Below are 17,066 nucleotides of genomic sequence, written 5' to 3' on the forward strand. Positions count from 1 at the left end.
TAGATAGATAGATAGATAGATAGATAGATAGATAGATAGATAGATAGATTAGATAGATACACAAACATGAATACACATACTTATTTATCACAGGCATACAAACACATATGCATATATAATACTATCTGCTAAATATTTAACAAATAATATTAGGCAATACAAGACAATATGTCTATAAATGGAACAACTTAAAAAAATAAGTGATTCTCAGGAAAATAACAAATACTAAAACAGAGTTAAGAAGAAACAGACAAATAAAATAGCCATATAAATATTTGAACCAGTAGTCAGAAATTACCATCTAACAAATAGACAAACATCAAACAAATAGACTTAAGCATAAATTCTAGCAAACTTTATGAGATATACCCACTTCACACAATAATTACACATACAAATATTTATACACAATAGCATGACAGCACAAGAAGGAAGGCTGTGTAAACCTCATGTTTTATGAAGCTAGGATAATGTTGATATTGGAACTTAACAAAGATGTTAAAAAATGTAAGGATAGTTTACTAATAGAAAAGACAGTAATATACTACACAATCAGGTTAAAAGAGAAGACATCACCTCACTTGATGCTGAAACACTATTTAATAAATTGTAATACCCGATCATGGCTTGAAAAATGATTAGTACATTAGGAATAGAAGGAAAATTTGCTGTCAAAAGCTTACTAACATTTACTATTTGGTTATCTAACCAAAACCTAAAACTCTGTCATTATGATATATTATGACATATAGTGATAGAGCTTTAGTTTTATTTTCTTTAAAGTCAAGTACAAGAAAATGGCATGCTCTGCCATCATTTTTCTTCAACGCTGAATGGGAGGCCCAGTCTGGAAGAGCATTAGAACAAGATAATTCAAATACAAGATATAAAGATTTGCAAGACTATTAATGGTAAATTATGTCATTTTTTCCACATGAAAATTAAAAAAAAACTAGAGGCCAAAAGTAATAAAATAATCACATCTTCTGGCTTCAATCAAAGAAAAACTAGCATTCTTATACACAAGAAAAGAACAATTAAGAAATGTAATACAAGTGAAAAGATACAATTTGCAACAGTCACAGTAATAGTGATGCTCCTAGAAATTAGATACAATTAAAAGTTTGTGATATATGCATAGATAAAATGTTTAAATGTTTAACCCTATTAACAGCCATACAAGAAGGCTCAAATAAAGAAATATATTATTTCATGGATGAGAAGTCCAAGTTTTGTGAATTTTGCAAGTGAGTCTGTAAATTCAATGTAATCCCAATCCCAGTGACAGCAAGCCTTTTCATAAATAAGACTTTATCTTAAAATTCACACAGAAGAGTAATGAGAGAAAAATAGCTAAGACATTTACAGAAGAAAATGAATGAGGGAGTCCTGCCCTTTCTGATACCAAGATATTACAAAACCATAATCACTAAAAGTAGCATGGTACTAGAACAGGGGAGCTCAGAAACTGACCTCCAGATACACGAGGACTTGTCCTATGACAGTGGTGTCATAAATCCATGGAGTAAGAATGGACACCAGATAGTGAACTAGGACAATTAGCTATCCATGTGAAAAACTAAAGCAAACAAAGTCCATGGTTAAAGACTGAAATGTTACAAGCAAAATCTTAAAAATTTGGAAGAAATTATAGGTGCATAACTAAGACACTAGGATAGTAAAAAATCCTAATTTCCTCAGTTATTCACAAAAAGTATAAACTACAAATGAAAAAAACATTGCAGAATTAAAATGAAAATATTCAAAATTAGGAAACGATTTTCTTCAGAAAACTAAAACATAAGTCATAGATTGGAAGAAGATATTTTCACATGACAAAGCCTACTTATGTTTTTAAATATGATTATTATCAATATTTATAAGGAAATTTTACTAATCAGGTAAAAAACACCATCATAAAAATATGCAAAAGATATAATCAGGATTGAAAAAGAAAGAAAATTTAATATAAGGAAAAATGTTTAACCTCATTATTATCTTTGACATGCAAATTAAATAATCATTGAAGTTATAATTTCATATCTTACAGAATGGCAAAATATAATAAGGGTTGTCGAGAATTTGGGAAAATGAGAGATTTTATTCATTGCTGGTGGAGTGTGATAAGATAAAAAATTTAAAAGCACAGGACACAGGACAGTCTTAGATAAGATTATGATACCATATATAAAGTAAAAGTATAAATATCCAAATAGGTTAGAAATATCAACCTTTGTGTAGTAAGAAACAGAATCAGTGAAGATGATTAGCTATGTGTAATTTAACATTTTAAATATAAAAAAATCTGATGTATACCACAAAATATTTGTATTCTCATTTGGGTGGTTAGAATATATGTAATTATATTTACTTTATTGCATGATTAAAGTAATTTGTAACTAAAAATAAAGTACATTTTTGGAGTATTTTAGAAAAGATTTAATTGAAGAGAAAAAAGATAGATATGAGGATGTAAAGACGAAGCCAAGGGAAACATCAGTGCTAAAACTTAACTTACAGTGCCAGGTACAGTGGCTTACACCTCTAAACCCCACAACTTGGGAGGCTGAGGTGGGAGGCTTGCTCAAGGCCAGGAGTTCAAGACCAGCCTAAGCAACATAGCAAGACTTCGTCTCTAAAAAGTTGTTTTAATTAGCTAGGCATGATGGTGTACTCCTGTAGTCCCAGCTGCTTGAGAGACTGAGGTAGGAGATTGCTTGAGCCCATGAGTTGCAGTGAGCTATGATCATATCACTGCACTCTAGCCTGGGTGACAGAATAAGACCTTGTCTCTAAAAAATAAAAAGTTAATACGTACAATGGTTGGTATATTTCCCACAGTTTCTGTTTCAAATTAGACTCTGAGCATTCTAGCAGACAGTACAAAGATGGAAAACTTGTTATAGTATTCAGATGTCTAAAAAGTTTAAAATAACCATCTGGCCAAAGAACAGTAATCCTGATTCTGGTTTTTGAGGACAATGTTCCTATTTCATATCCTGTGTGAGTTATTAAGTAACATCCTCACACAGACCCTCTATGAAATTAGAGTGAACTACAATGATGTCTAATGATAAAAACAGTACCTATATAGGCCAAGGAGTGTCTAAACAGTTTATGCTCTGTAACTTACTTAATACTTACAGCTAGCCTTGTTTTATTATAATCACCATTTTATGTATAAGGAAGCTGAGGGACAAATCAGTTAAATAACTTGCCTCAGTCCTACAGCTGTGAAGTGGAGAAACCTGGAACAGAATGTATTCTCTCCACCACCTGGTGTTAATGTCATCAAGGCAAAGCCAACTTCACAGAAATAGTTTCATCATCTCCAAGTAAGATGGTCCAGGTGTGTCTGGGACCTTAGAACTGTGTGACCAAAGCTATAGATTCCCTCCCTCAGAAACTAAAGGTACCCGATGTTTTGCAAATATTTTCAGTGTAAAACTCAAACATGGGCCCCACGTTTTAAAAATCCTGCTCTAGAAAGGAGTGAGCAAATTGCATCTTCTCAGTCATTGATCTATGTATCTACCTGTTCACCATGGGGCATCCTTAATTTGGGTGGATTGCTAATATAATTAACATAGTAGGAGTACACAAGGGCTACTAGTTGTGATTAGAATCATCATTTTTATTATTGTTATATGCAGCAACCTGCTACCTGTTTTCCCAGCTTCCATGTGTGGCCTCTAATCCTCCATGCTTCCCTTAGTGGCAGGTGGGGCCCCTTCAGGAATAAATCTGAACTTGTCCATCCTGTGCCTCATTTGTTCCACACTCTACAAGGGCTTCACACTTAGAGCAGAATCCCAGCTCTTTACCATCAACTCCAAGGCCCCATGTGATTAGGCCCTGTCTTAGGTCTCCAATCTCACCGTCTATAATTCTCACCTTTTCTTACCCCACTCCATCCTATTGTCCCTTGTTGTTGGAATCTATCTCAAAGCCTTATTTCAAATACTCTCTTGCTCTCTGATAATCTCTCTGAATTAGCAGTGTTTCATCCCTTCTCATTCTTTATTCCCTCTACTCCATCTTGACCCTTATCTCCACCCTGCATGAATGCTTTTATGAATGCATTCATGTAACGAATGTCCAATGCTCTTCACTAGAAAGAAAGCTCCACAAGGACAAATACTGGTCTATTTTGAGCACTGCTTTTTCCCTGCTACCTGAAAGGCACCCAGCAGAGAACAGGCACTCAATGAGTGTCAGTGAACAGAAGGAAAGGAGAGAGGTAGGGAAGTGAGTTGGTTTTTGTGATGATAACTTTTGGATACTGTTTTGGACAGATCTGTGTGCCCAACTTTGATAGCTTTGTGAAGTAGATTGGTTTCACCCTCAAGCACTTAAGCACAAGAGATGTATGTCCAACAGGAGAGGCTAGCATAGACAAAAATCAGCAGCAAATTCCCCAGCGCCCCTCACTAACTGCTCCAGGGCAGGCAATGAAGGGACAACGGATAAGCGCTCGGAGGGACAAAATCAGAGGGGGCAAAGTTCTAGGATCTCTGCTGGCAGGAAAAGTGTGGAATTCTGGCCTGCCTATCCTGGCATAGAACTCTCACCACTCAGATCCAATTAGCAAGGGCACAGAGAAGATGCAGGCAGAGAAATCAAAGTGCCAAGGGCTGGCAAAACAGCATCTGCAGGGGAGAAGGCTGGGCCCAGCTGGGCTGCATAGAGCGGCACAAGCCCTAATTAAGTTATTAGACACACACGGCTGCAGCCAGGGTGTTCCTGGGCCCACCACCACAGACAGTGACGGCTCTGTGGGAGGCTACCGACTCAGGATTCCAACTGAGCTCCCTCCAGCCCCCTCATAGCCTGTTTTTCCTTCTCCTTTCTTCCTTTATTCTTTTGTAAACATAGCAGATGAAGTGGATATTCCCTGAGAGTAGTAACAGAGATAACGTACATGCACACAATCCTTAACAGTCTATATGACACACCATTAGCTCATTTCTTTTATTTATGTATTCACCCGATATGTATTGAAGGCTTACTATGTGCCAGGAAATATCCCATGTGCTGATTACAGAGTGTGTGTGAACAGACTTAGAATTCCAACCACCAGAGCTTTCTTTCTACTTTGGGAAGGACAAGACTATATACGTACATAGCATATGTATGTATGCATACATGTATATAAATATATATAATGATATGCTGATATATACATATTTTCACATATATATGCATATGTGGGGATATATATATATGTGTGTGTGTGTATATATATATATATACACATATCTTCTATATACAGTCACCTTGAGGTAAGTAACCCAGCTTGTTGCCATTTCCATCTCCCACATGGTGAACCAGTCTCCAAGAGGTAAAATGGATTACTTAGGATGACACCATCCTAATAGGAGACCCCATCATTTGTAACGCTAGGGAAGGGATTAGCAATATTCTTCTGGCTCCTAAAAGGAAGTCTCTCTTCTTCCTCTTCTTGGTTGCTTTTCCTTCTTGCACTTCTTCCTTGCCCCCGTCTCTTCTCTTGCCTTTGATAAATAAAAGTGTAATGTAAGGACATGAGGGCTTCCCTCCTATGCTTGTTTCTCTCCTATGCTTGCTGTACTCCAGGACTGCTGGGCCTGAAGGCACAGGCAGGGCCTTTCTGCCTGACTCTGAAAGACCCCACTGCAGATTTGTCATTCAGACCCCACTGCAGATCTGTGATTTCAGGCTGCTGAAAGTTGGTGTTCAGGGACTTACTTTACCCCCAATCCCCTGGTTTTGCCATTTCCTTACTTCAGACATTACCCTCCCTATTCAAGGGTTTAAGATGTAGGTGATGGATGATCCTTCTGAGATCATTGGTTCTCATTTGATAGATGGGAAAACTGAGGTCCATCTAAGGGCATCCAATTCAAATGGCAGATCTGCAGCAAAGCTTTGAATAAAATGCAGGAAGGCCCATTTCCAGATCAGTGCTGTATCATCTCTTGGAGCACGCTAGCTCTGCATCTCTCATTTGATTCACAGGGTGGTCTTCCATTCTTGATCTCTCTACCTTTTTTCTGATCTAAGCTTGTGCCACCATGTTAAATGATCTTTCTGGGAGGAAGACTATCTGGGCATGGCACTTCTCAGTTAAAAGTTTTCAGTGGCTCCCCGGGGCCTCCCAGATAAAGTCCCAGGACCCCGGTGATCTGACCCATCTCTTCCTCTACAGTCTGCTCTTTCTGTTCATGTTCCTTTGTTGCCAGCCACTTGAAACTTCTCACAGTTCCTACAATGTTCTCTCCCTGTTGCCTTGGGACCTTTACACATCCGCTTTCCCTTGCCCCTGGGTTCACTGATGAGCTTATCTTCAAATTCAGCTCAAGTGTCACCTCTTGAGGGAAGTGCTCATCCACATCATCAACACATTTGAATGCCATTTCCTCTGTGCTCCTAGAATATTTGTTCATTTCCATATTTCAGCACACTCACAACAATCATTTATTGTCTACTTACTATGCACCGAGCACCGTTCTAAACAACTGATCTGGAGTATCTTTTTTTTTTTTTGGACAGGAAGTAGAATTTATTGGTGAGTATTAAGAGGGGGCAGCACAGTGGAAGCCCTCATGAGTGCAGGGCCCGCCACTTGTCCAGAGGGCCATGATTGGGGATGTACTTGACCCCACAGCCATCAGGGATGAGCTGCTTCTCAGCCACCATGTCTTCAAATTCATCGACATTGAACTTGGTGAAGCCCCACTTCTTTGAGATGTGGATCTTCTGGCAGCCAGGAAACTTGAACTCGGCCCTGCACCGGGCCTCAATTACATGCTCTTTGTTCTGCAGCTTGGTGTGGATGGACATGATAACTTGGCCAATGTCAACCCTGGCCACACTGCCCTGGGGCTTTCCAAAGGCACCTCACATGCGTGTTTGGAGCCTACATTGGGGTAGTGCAAGGTCAGAAACATAAACATACATCTGAAAGGCCTGTCTCCATGGTCCCTTAGAGCAACCCATACAACAAACAGGCTGCACACACTACCAAGAAAGCTGCCGTTTGCAGCCATTGCACACTGGGCCCCCATGAGGAAAGGAACCCAGTTGGCTTAATTGGCCGCAGATGATCTGGAGTATTTCAATTATTCTTCACAGCAATGTATAAGCTGAGAATGCTCACATAACTATTTCAGAGATGGGGAAACTGAGGCCCAGAGATGTCAAATAACTTGCCCCAGGTCAAAGAGCTGGTAAGTATCAGAGCTAAGATTGTGTTCTGGTGAATGTCTCAAATACATTTCATACTGCTGAAATTGCCTGTTTACTTAACTCTCTTACACACAACCATAAACTTGTTGAAGGTATTAATCCCTCTGTAACCTAGCACTTAGCACAGTGACTTTGTTCTGTACATAGAGTGTGCACTTTGTAAATGGCCATTGAGTGAACAAGACAAGACACTCTTCTATTCTATTTTATAGCATGCTGGACAACAGGATAGCACAGTGGCAAAAAGACACAGGCTCTGGAGTCAGACCCAGGTCCCAGTTGTAGCTCTACCACTTCCTGGTGCTTAAAACAGGTCCTGTTTTGCCTGGTCTGTTTCACAGGGCTAATGATGATACCATATAGAAAAATCATGAGTATTAAATAAAGAAATCCATAGCAAGTACATAGCATAGCACTTGGATCTCAGTAGACAGTGGATACTCAGTGTTTGTTATAATGGCCATTATCATTCACTGTGTTCCTTCCCTTACCCCTTTCTTTCTTTCTCTCTTTCCTGCTCACCTTAATCAAGAGGCATCTCTCAGCAAGACTCGTTTGGGATTCGCAAAAGCTGAGAGGGAGCATGACTTCTCTGGCCCACTGAGCCCAGTGCCCTCCTTCCCCACCCCATGCTGCCACCTTCGAGCTGTGAAATGGAGTCCCTGCTCGACTGGGCCCCAAAGCTGTCAGGGGGCTGCCAATTTCACAGTTCACAAGGCTGCTGTTCCCCCCTGATTAATGGGGTGCCAGCAGCCACGGGCAGGGCTCTGATACCAGTCATATGGGCTCTCTCTCCCCCTGCCCACACTTCCTGAGGAAAAGAGAGCAGGCCAACCTCATGCATATTTATGTAGGGAGAGAAGTGATTTTGTACTGCATGCCTTCCAAAAAAAATAAATAAGATTTCACCCAAGTCCCAGGCATTTCCCTGAGTGAACTCAGCATGCTTCGGGGAAGAAAACGACACAGACACAGACACACACACAAACACCACAGATGTACACATGGCATAATGAAAAACTGAAAACACTTTATATATCACTGATCTGAGCAGAGCGTTCTCACACCAAGGATGACCCAGGAGACACATGAGATATTAAACCCTAGAGCATGGACAGAATTATTTTGAAATTAATCCAGTTCCACCCTATAGCTCTAGGGAAATTAGAAAAGACAAGGTCCAAATGCAGCCAGGCACTCAAGGCCTGCCCCACCACCTCCTAATCACTGCTTTTGTCTACAGCATTCCTGACCTCAGACTAAGCTGTTCTCTGTTCCTTGTACAAGCAATCACTTTCCATGGTATACGCCATAGTGGGGCAGAAGAAAAGCTTTCATCTTAGGGCAATCCCAGTCCTTCTGTTCCAGCTACGGAACCACTTAAAAGCCACTTCAGCTTGCAGTGTCTCGGTGCCCCCATCTCTGTGTGCTAGAATAAACTGACCCAGGCTTCCTCACTGTGTTTGAGCCACATTGGCCATCTAGGTCAGTAAGCAAGCCAAGTTCTTATTTTAAGAGACTCTTCCTGATATTGAAACATCACGTTGGGCCCCACAAATACAGACAATTATTATTTGTCAATTAAAAAATAAAATAGAACTTTCAAAAAGATCACTTTCTCTGTTCTTCAGTTCATTTGGTTGAATGCTACATACCCTTCTAATTCCAGCTTAAATCTTCCTTCCACAGAAAGGCCTCCTTGAACAGCCAAATTGAGGTCAAGTACCCCCTTTCCTCTCCCAGAGCATGCAGTATGTTTCCTTCCTGGCAGCTTTGTGTTAATTACATTAGTAATTGTGTGATAAGTTGGTTCAAGTCTCCAGTCTTAAGTCTGATTTCCTCATTAGAGGATTGCATCTCTGAGGGAAGGGGTCATGCCAGCACTTTCACTGCTCTGTCCTGATGAGTATTTGGTAAATGAATGAATGAATGAATTGCTGAGTAGTTGAGAGAATTAAATAAAGGATCATATAAAGCACCTGATCTATCTGCAGAGGACTTGCTCACAACGCACTATAATAACTAACATTAATTGACCCTTTTTCTTGTGATAAGCACTCCTCTAAGCATTGTGACATGTACTAATCATTTAGTCTTACATAAATTACATCATTTGGTCTTACAACAACTTGGGGATCCACATCCTTATCTTCTCCATTTTAGAAACGAGGACAGTGAGAGGAAGGGGAGCATTTACTAATTTGCCCAAAGTTATACAAAGCTAGTAAGTATCGGTAAATTTCAGGAGTTGACCTAGGTAGCCTAGTCCCAGAGGCCACACTTCTAACCACTACTCTCTAGAAAGATCTTAGTTCCATCCCTTCACCTTCCCTCTCAGAAATGTTCAGCCTTAGATACCTTGGTTGAAGACTTTGTCTTCCACAAAGCCTTTCCTGATTTGCCAGCCTCACTCTATTACGTCTGAAAACCTACATCCCCCTTTCCCACATCCATGCATAGACACCTAGGGTTATGAAATGCAGCCCTGATATCAGAATATCCTCTACTGCCCTCCCTCTGGATCTTTTATGGGTGGAGGAAACCTCATTTTCTTGCAATGTGAGGACACAGTCCAGAAAATGCTTTCTCCTCTGGGGTCCTACAGGGAGATGTAACCCAGCCCTCAGGACCAAGCCAATTTAACACTCAGAAGCACCCTCTCCTCCTGGAATACCCATCTGACCTCCTTTCTGAGATAGCTACAGGTTAAGAGCCAGAAGAAGGTGTAGAGACATCACAACCCATCTGCCCACGTATAAACAGGCTGAGGCCCAGGGTTGAGAAGGACAACTCAGGCAACAGGCATGCTGAAGGCACAGCCCAGGCTCTCTCATTTCCACCTGAGTGCCCACCCTCTGCAGCGCACTGCCTCCTCTCCCCCGGAGCAGAGCCAGGGGTACAGCAAGCAGACACTGCCAAGGACACAGCTGGAGCTGTGCCGAGCCAAAGCAGGCGGCCTGTCTGTCCATGGGACGAGGCTGCTTCCTGGGGTGATGAACAGCGCCAATCAGGCAGCACTTAAAGTAATTATAATGTAGATGCATCCGCTCTCCGAAGGCTTCATTCACCAGGGAAATCATGAGAAAGTCATATCTCTGTCTGCCGACCTCCTTGGGACACTCTCAGGGACAGTCCTGGAGCCAGGAAGCTATTGACATGGACCGGAGACTGGCCTCAGCCATCTCAGAATGACAGTGACTGACATCCTTTCTCTCTTTTGCATCATTTCTGTAAAAGGAGCTGTCAGTAGATAAGGGTTCGCATGAGAAAAAATCTTCCTCTTTTCCTGTTTTTTCTAATAACCTCTCCCCCTACATACACCGTTGGTCATGCCTGCAAGGCATATGGCACTGAGTTCCAACTCACCTTCCACTGATTTTAATGTATATCCACACCCCACAGTTCCACTGAAGAATGCAGGTTTAGACCAGCAAGGAAGGGTCCAAGCTGTTCATGATATAGATGGGAAGACTGAGACTCAGGGAGGAGATATGACTTTCCCAAAATTATTACTATTTGTGTCAGGTGGACTCTACACCAGACTGTTCATATATTATTGCATTTCATCCTGAAAACAACCTGAGGAGAGTCCAACATTATTAAAAGCCAGCTTCACAGGTAAGGAATCCGAGACTAAAAAAGGTTACTCTGTCCACAATTGAGGCACTATATGGGCACAGGATTCATACCCACATCTGCCCATTCCACACCCATCTTGCTACTATCCATCATCCCAGAAAGCCCTGACATTATAGATTGGCTTTGGTTTATAGACTAGTGTGTCTATAAACATTTTGATAAGCTAAAAGTTGGTTAAATCCTCTTCTTTTTTATATTCATTCCTAGTGCTATATATGAAAAGAATCCTGTGGTGAATTGCTTTTGTAAAATGAAGAATCATTTAGGAAAATAATCTGTCACTTCCTGATTTATTTCTTTGCTAAGCTGAGCTGTTCACAAACCAGTCTCCTTTGAAGCAAGGCACACCAGCCCTGCTCTGGGCAGATGCACTGCCTACTATTCTGGACAAGATATGATGTTTGAGGATCTGCCACATTCACAGATGCGTGCTTTAGTAAAAAGGAGCTGCGAATGCTTCATAACCTAGAGGGTGCCTTGCTAGGTACCCCAAGACTCCACCATCCTGACAAAGCTGATGGGAACAGAGCTCTATAACTGCACAGAGTCAGATAGCTCCAGATTAGCTTATGGATGGTGACATCTCTTGTGGGGATCTCCTCACTAGGGCATTCAGTATTGGATATGACAAATTCTTTCATGGAGTGCTTGAAAAGAAGGCATGAGAGAAGAGTCAGAGGCAGGCAGAGCATGTCTCACAAGGAATGGAGATGAGCTAGGCACAGGAGCTGTGAAGCAGTAGAAGCCATGGTCACACAGAGGTTAGGAGGCATAGAGAGGTTATTTCCAGGTGGGAGCCAAAGAAGAACAGAGAAAAAGAGGCCCAGATTCATGAATTTAGCAGAGCTACTTGAGGCAGAAGCAATGAGCCAATTGCTGTTACATCCAATCAATAGTGTATCTCCATGAAGCCTGGGACTGTTTCTGATAATACCTGTCCTTGTGTTCCTCAAGGAACAGAAAGGTAAAGGAAGTACGGGAAGCAGAGTTATTGGTGAAAAGAGAGAATTTCAAGGTCACACAGACCTAGCTTCAAATCCTGGGTCTAATACGAACCAGGTACATGACCCTGGGCTAGTTACCAGCACCTCCTCTGCTTCGGTTTCCTCATCTGAAAAAGGGAGTGATTAGAAGTAATGACCATATCAATTTTTTTGAAAATTTTATGTGTAAATATTTATTAAGTACTGGTCACAAAACTTGGCCCATACAGAGTAACTAATATTACTCCTATTTCTACTAAAAATAAATCCCGGCCGGGTGCAGTGGCTCACGCCTGTAATCCCAGCACTTTGGGGGGCCGAGGTGGGCGGATCACGAGGTCAGGAGATCGAGACCACCCTGGCTAACACAGTGAAACCCCGTCTCTACTAAAAAATACAAAAAAATTAGCCAGGCGTGGTGGCAGGTGCCTGTAGTCCCAGCTACTTGGGAAGCTAAAGCAGGAGAATGGCGTGAGCCCAGGAGGTGGAGCTTGCTATCAGCTGAGATTACACCACTGCACTTCAGCCTGGGCAACACAGCGAGACTCTGTCTCAAAAAAAAAAATAAAATAAAATAAAATAAATAAATCCCATGAGCTGAACTAAATAGCCAATCATTTGAAATAGAAAAAAACTGAATTAAGGCATTTGGGTAAGCCTCCCATTGTTTCATTTACTCACTTGTTTTATCAATTCACTCCTCAATTATTTATTTGCTTTCTATGCAGTGCCAGGCAATGTTCTAAACAAGACGCAGACAGCATGGGACAAAAAAGACACAATTCTTAAAGACAGACAGATAATACTTGCAATGGGTCAAATGGTGGCAAAAATTATAAAGAAGGCCAGGCAAAGTGGCTCATGCCTGCAATCCTAGCCTTTTGGGAAGCCAAAGAGGGCAGATCATGAAGTCAGGAGTTTGAGACCAGCCTGGCCAACATGGTGAAACCCCATTTCTACTACAAATACGAAAATTAGCAGGGTGTGGTGGTACACACCTGTAATCCCAGCTACTCAGGAGGCTGAAGCAGGACAATCTCTTGGACCCACAAGGCAGAGGTTGCAGTGGGCAGAGATTGCACCACTGCACTCCAGCCTGGGAGACAGAGCAAGACTCCATCTCAGGAAAAAAGAAAGAAACAAAAAACTAGAAAAATTAAGGTAATGAAGAACAGACTGTGGTGCATGTGTGTATGATTATGTATGTTGTTTTATTTTTTATTTTATACGGGTTAGTCAGGGATAGCCTTAGTGTGATATATGAAGAAAAACCTGAAGGAACTGGGGGAACAAGCCATGCAAAGACCTGAGGAAAGAACTGTTCAGGAAGAGAGAAAAGAGATGCAAAGGCCCTGAGACAGATGATGATGATGATGATGATGATGCTAAAAATAATGATATGCTATGGTTTGAATATTTGTCTCCTCTGAAACTCATGTTGAAAGTCAACCCCCAATGTAATAGTATTGAGAGATAGGGCCTTTGAGAGGTGATAGGATCATGAAGATTCTGACCTCATTAATAGGTTAATCCATTCATGGATTAAAGGACCAATGGATTAATGGGTTGTCATGAGAATAGTTAGTTATCACAAGAGTGAATCTGTTATAAAAACTAGGTTGGCTGTCTGTCACGAGTCTCCCTGGTCATGTGATGCCCTGCGCTGCCTCAGGACTCTGCAGACAGTTCCCATCAGCAAGAAGGCCCTCACCAGATGCAGCCCTCCTACCTTGGACTTCACAGTCTGCAGAACTGTAAGAAATAAATTTATTTTCTCCATAAACTACCTAGTCTCAGCTATTCAGTTATAGCAACAGAAAACAGACTAAGACAGAATGGAACAATAACATTGCTATCCTACATCTGTGTAGTATGTTACAGTTACAAAAAGCATTCACCTTCATAATTGTTTGTTCCTCCCACGTTCTTGTGAAAGTGGAATCTTCATTTTACCAATGTGACAACCAAGGCTTGCAGCAGGGTTTCTCAGGCTTGATTTGATAGATATTTTGAGCTGGGTAATTATTTGCTTGGTGTCGGGGGGCAGTCCTATGCATTGTAGAATGTTAAGCAGCATCCCTGGCCTAACCCCTCGCTAGTCATGACAAAAAAAAATGTCTTCAAACATTGCTAAAGGTCTCCAGTGAAAGGTGTGTGTGTGTGTCTGTATGATAGAGAGAGAGAGAGAGAGGGGGACGAAATCACCCCCCATCCTGGTTGAAAGTGACTAGTCCAAGATTTCAAAATGTCAAAATCAGTGAGTAGGTAAGGAGATAAGATTAGAATCTGACCCATATCCCCTAGTCAGGAAAGTTTAAGACCATCACCCTTTCCATAGCATGAGGAGTTTTCCGAAGTTGCCTGTGTATATTAATACTGGAAGGTGTCATGTAGTTTATGGGGGTGGGATGGAGGAGAGTGAGATGAGGAGACATAGTGGGGCTATCATCTCCATTTTCCAGTCACTGGCCTCTACTTCAGTATGGAACAGCAGCTAAGGGAGCAAGATGCCTGTCTCCTCACTGCTGTGTTGTTGCTGGATGCCGAGGAAACGTCGTAGCTGGGAACTCTTCAGAAACCAAGCTCATGTCCTGCCAAAGATGTTAACCACCCAGGTTGGCTTCTAGCCAAGTTACAGGGGTATTTTTGTCTTCAGCATTCATTCCACGGATGAGAAAGCATGCATAGACGAGAATAAACAACTTGTTTAAGGTACTACAGTTTTTAAATGTGGAGAAGAAAGGGCACTCAATAAATGTCTGACTTGGAAATGCCAAGGAATAATGATTCTATGGGCTACTGACTGTAAAAGCAACCACATTTTGAGAGTCCCATGGGAGCCAGGTACCCGTGGGAATTATCTATTCGCAGGCAGGTCGGTGGCCTCTCTAACCATGCTCAGTGGGCAGCACTACATCTGCGTGAGCATCAGTGAATGCCCTTTCCCTGGAGCCTGGAGTCTGAGAATGGCCGTCCAGTCTCACCAGGCTTTCATAATTCTAGTGTCCCCTCCTGTCCCCACCTGGGACAGTGGGTAGAAGGTCCTGTCTGCCAGACATCCTAACCTCCCAGATAGGAAACTCCTACATCCTGAACAATGTCTTATAAAAGGACATAAAAAAGGTGAGGATTGTAAGCTGTAGAGAAAGAAAACAACGGCACTTAAAAGTGCTCAGGAGACAGGATCAGGAGAGCTGCTGTCCATCCCACTCCCCACTAGGCAGCAAATTAGTCCCTTCCAGTCAGGGATATATTCATTCATTTGCCCATTCACCCATTCATTTTAAACATATTTAGCAATCTCCTACGACGAGTCAAGACCAAGGCATGAGCTGGAACATGGATAGAAAGGAACTCCTTCAGAAGTGGTGTGGTTGAAACATTAAGATGGCATTGACTAGAAACTTAGAATGTCTATATCAGAGCCACCACTTCCCACAAACGCTGCATCCCCCATACACCCAGTATTAACTTGCTGTGTAACTTCAGATACCTCTCTCCCCTCTCTGGGTCTCTGTTGAATGAAATGAATATTTCAGACAACATGTCAATAATAGCTTCCATTTCTTGAGTCAAAACACTGTGCTAATATATATATATATGTATGATTTCCTTAATTCTTACAAGAATCCTGCAAAACAAGTAATCCCATTTTAGAGGTGAGGAGGTTGAATCTCAAAGGCATTAGTAAGGTGAAACTGGACCCCGGTGTGTCTGGTTCAAGAGTTGGGCGTCTTAACCACTTTATCCTCTGCTGTCAAAGTTCTCAAAGGTCTCTTGGTCTCTGATCTGCTGCCAGCCTCTGTCTGGCTGGTAATACAAAACTCAAGGAGTTGAAAGAGAGTGGTATCCTTTCCTAGACTGATATGTGCATGCCTACCCTTATACTAATGGAGAGTGAAGATATACACCTTCTAGAAAGTCTTAAAGATCCTAAGGCCTCCCGCTCTTGCTACACAAAATAGGAAGTGAATCCATTGTTCCTGTGTACTCTGGGTTCCCACTGCTCAGATCATAAAGGTTGTCTCAATTTCTCCTTCCTCTGGGAGAACATGTGAGTTCCAAGCCCTCTGGAAGGACGGAGGATTTAGGTTAAGGAACTTAATCAGGTGGTGTTCCTGATGAAGTAGAGAGAGCAGCCCTTCCAAAGCAGTTGCTACCACTCAGCTCCTGCTAAGTGCTGGAAGGCACAAGAATGGGCCTAAGGTTTTGAGATCCTTCAGTCACCAAGTGAGGCAGAAATGTGAATTTGTATGTGAAATTTTCCAACTTATATATATTAACAACTGAATTCAAAAATGTACCCTGTAGGCAAGCAAAAACAAAACAAAACAAAACAAAACATTATGTAGGGGCTAAATTCTGCCTGTGAGTTTCCATAGTACAATCTCTATTCCCTGCTCTCCTTAGTATCCTCCCTTCAGAGTTGCAACTCTATGTCCAAATCGCTCCTTCTCAGTTTGGCCCTAACTGTTTACCACCTTTGCAAAAATTCATTCCCCCATTTTCCAATGGTTTTTCATGTCACTCACAGGAAGAGTCAATGTCCCTTTCTATTAGGCTCTACATGACTTTCTTTCCACTGCTCCTATAACCCAATTTATTCTAGTGCTGTCTCTCTCAATGCTACTCCTCCCTATTCCTCTAGTGCTCCAATCACACTGGTGCCACGGGACCTTTATACCTGGTGTTCCCTCTGCCCAAAAAGCTGTTTCCTCAAATATTCAAATGGCTTGCCTCTTCATCTCTTGTAGATCAGTTTTCACTTGTTATCTGATCATTAAGACCTTTCCTGAGGGCCCTAATTCCCTCCTTTGTTTTCTTTCTGCCCCATTGCAATTATTATCATTCATTATTATATATCTAATATATACATATATTTTGTTCATTTGCTTATAGTCTTTCTGTGCTAGAAAAAAACTGTTATAGAAATTGACTTGCATATATCTTATTTATTGCTTTATCTTCAGTGCCTTAAATAGTTCCTGACACACAGTGGGTACTTAATTAAAGCTTGTTGAATTAATGAATGAAAAACAGATGAATAAATGTTACCTTATTTAACAAGTATGTATGGAGACATCCCAAAAAACAGATATTGAGCCAAACACGTATCAATAACTTTAGAACACTCAGATCATTTGACCCAATAATTCCACTCCTGGGAATATACCCTGAGGAAATAATACAGAATGGTGAAAATGAATTTAAGACTAA

General features: G+C 41.4%; 1 protein-coding gene and 1 non-coding gene across 5 annotated transcripts in view; both read right to left on the bottom strand.

Annotated features, from left to right (window-relative positions):
- ASTN2 (astrotactin 2) overlaps positions 1-17,066 on the bottom strand; it is a 1,008,266-nt gene that overhangs the window by 756,864 nt on the left and 234,336 nt on the right. The window lies entirely within an intron of this gene.
- LOC116476023 (small nucleolar RNA SNORA70) lies at positions 6,947-7,081 on the bottom strand. The gene has a single exon (XR_004250097.1). It is a non-coding gene; the product is annotated as a small nucleolar RNA SNORA70 (small nucleolar RNA).

This window comes from Hylobates moloch, unplaced genomic scaffold, assembly GCF_009828535.3.
Source record: "Hylobates moloch isolate HMO894 unplaced genomic scaffold, HMol_V3 SCAFFOLD_10, whole genome shotgun sequence".
Taxonomy (NCBI): domain Eukaryota; kingdom Metazoa; phylum Chordata; class Mammalia; order Primates; family Hylobatidae; genus Hylobates; species Hylobates moloch.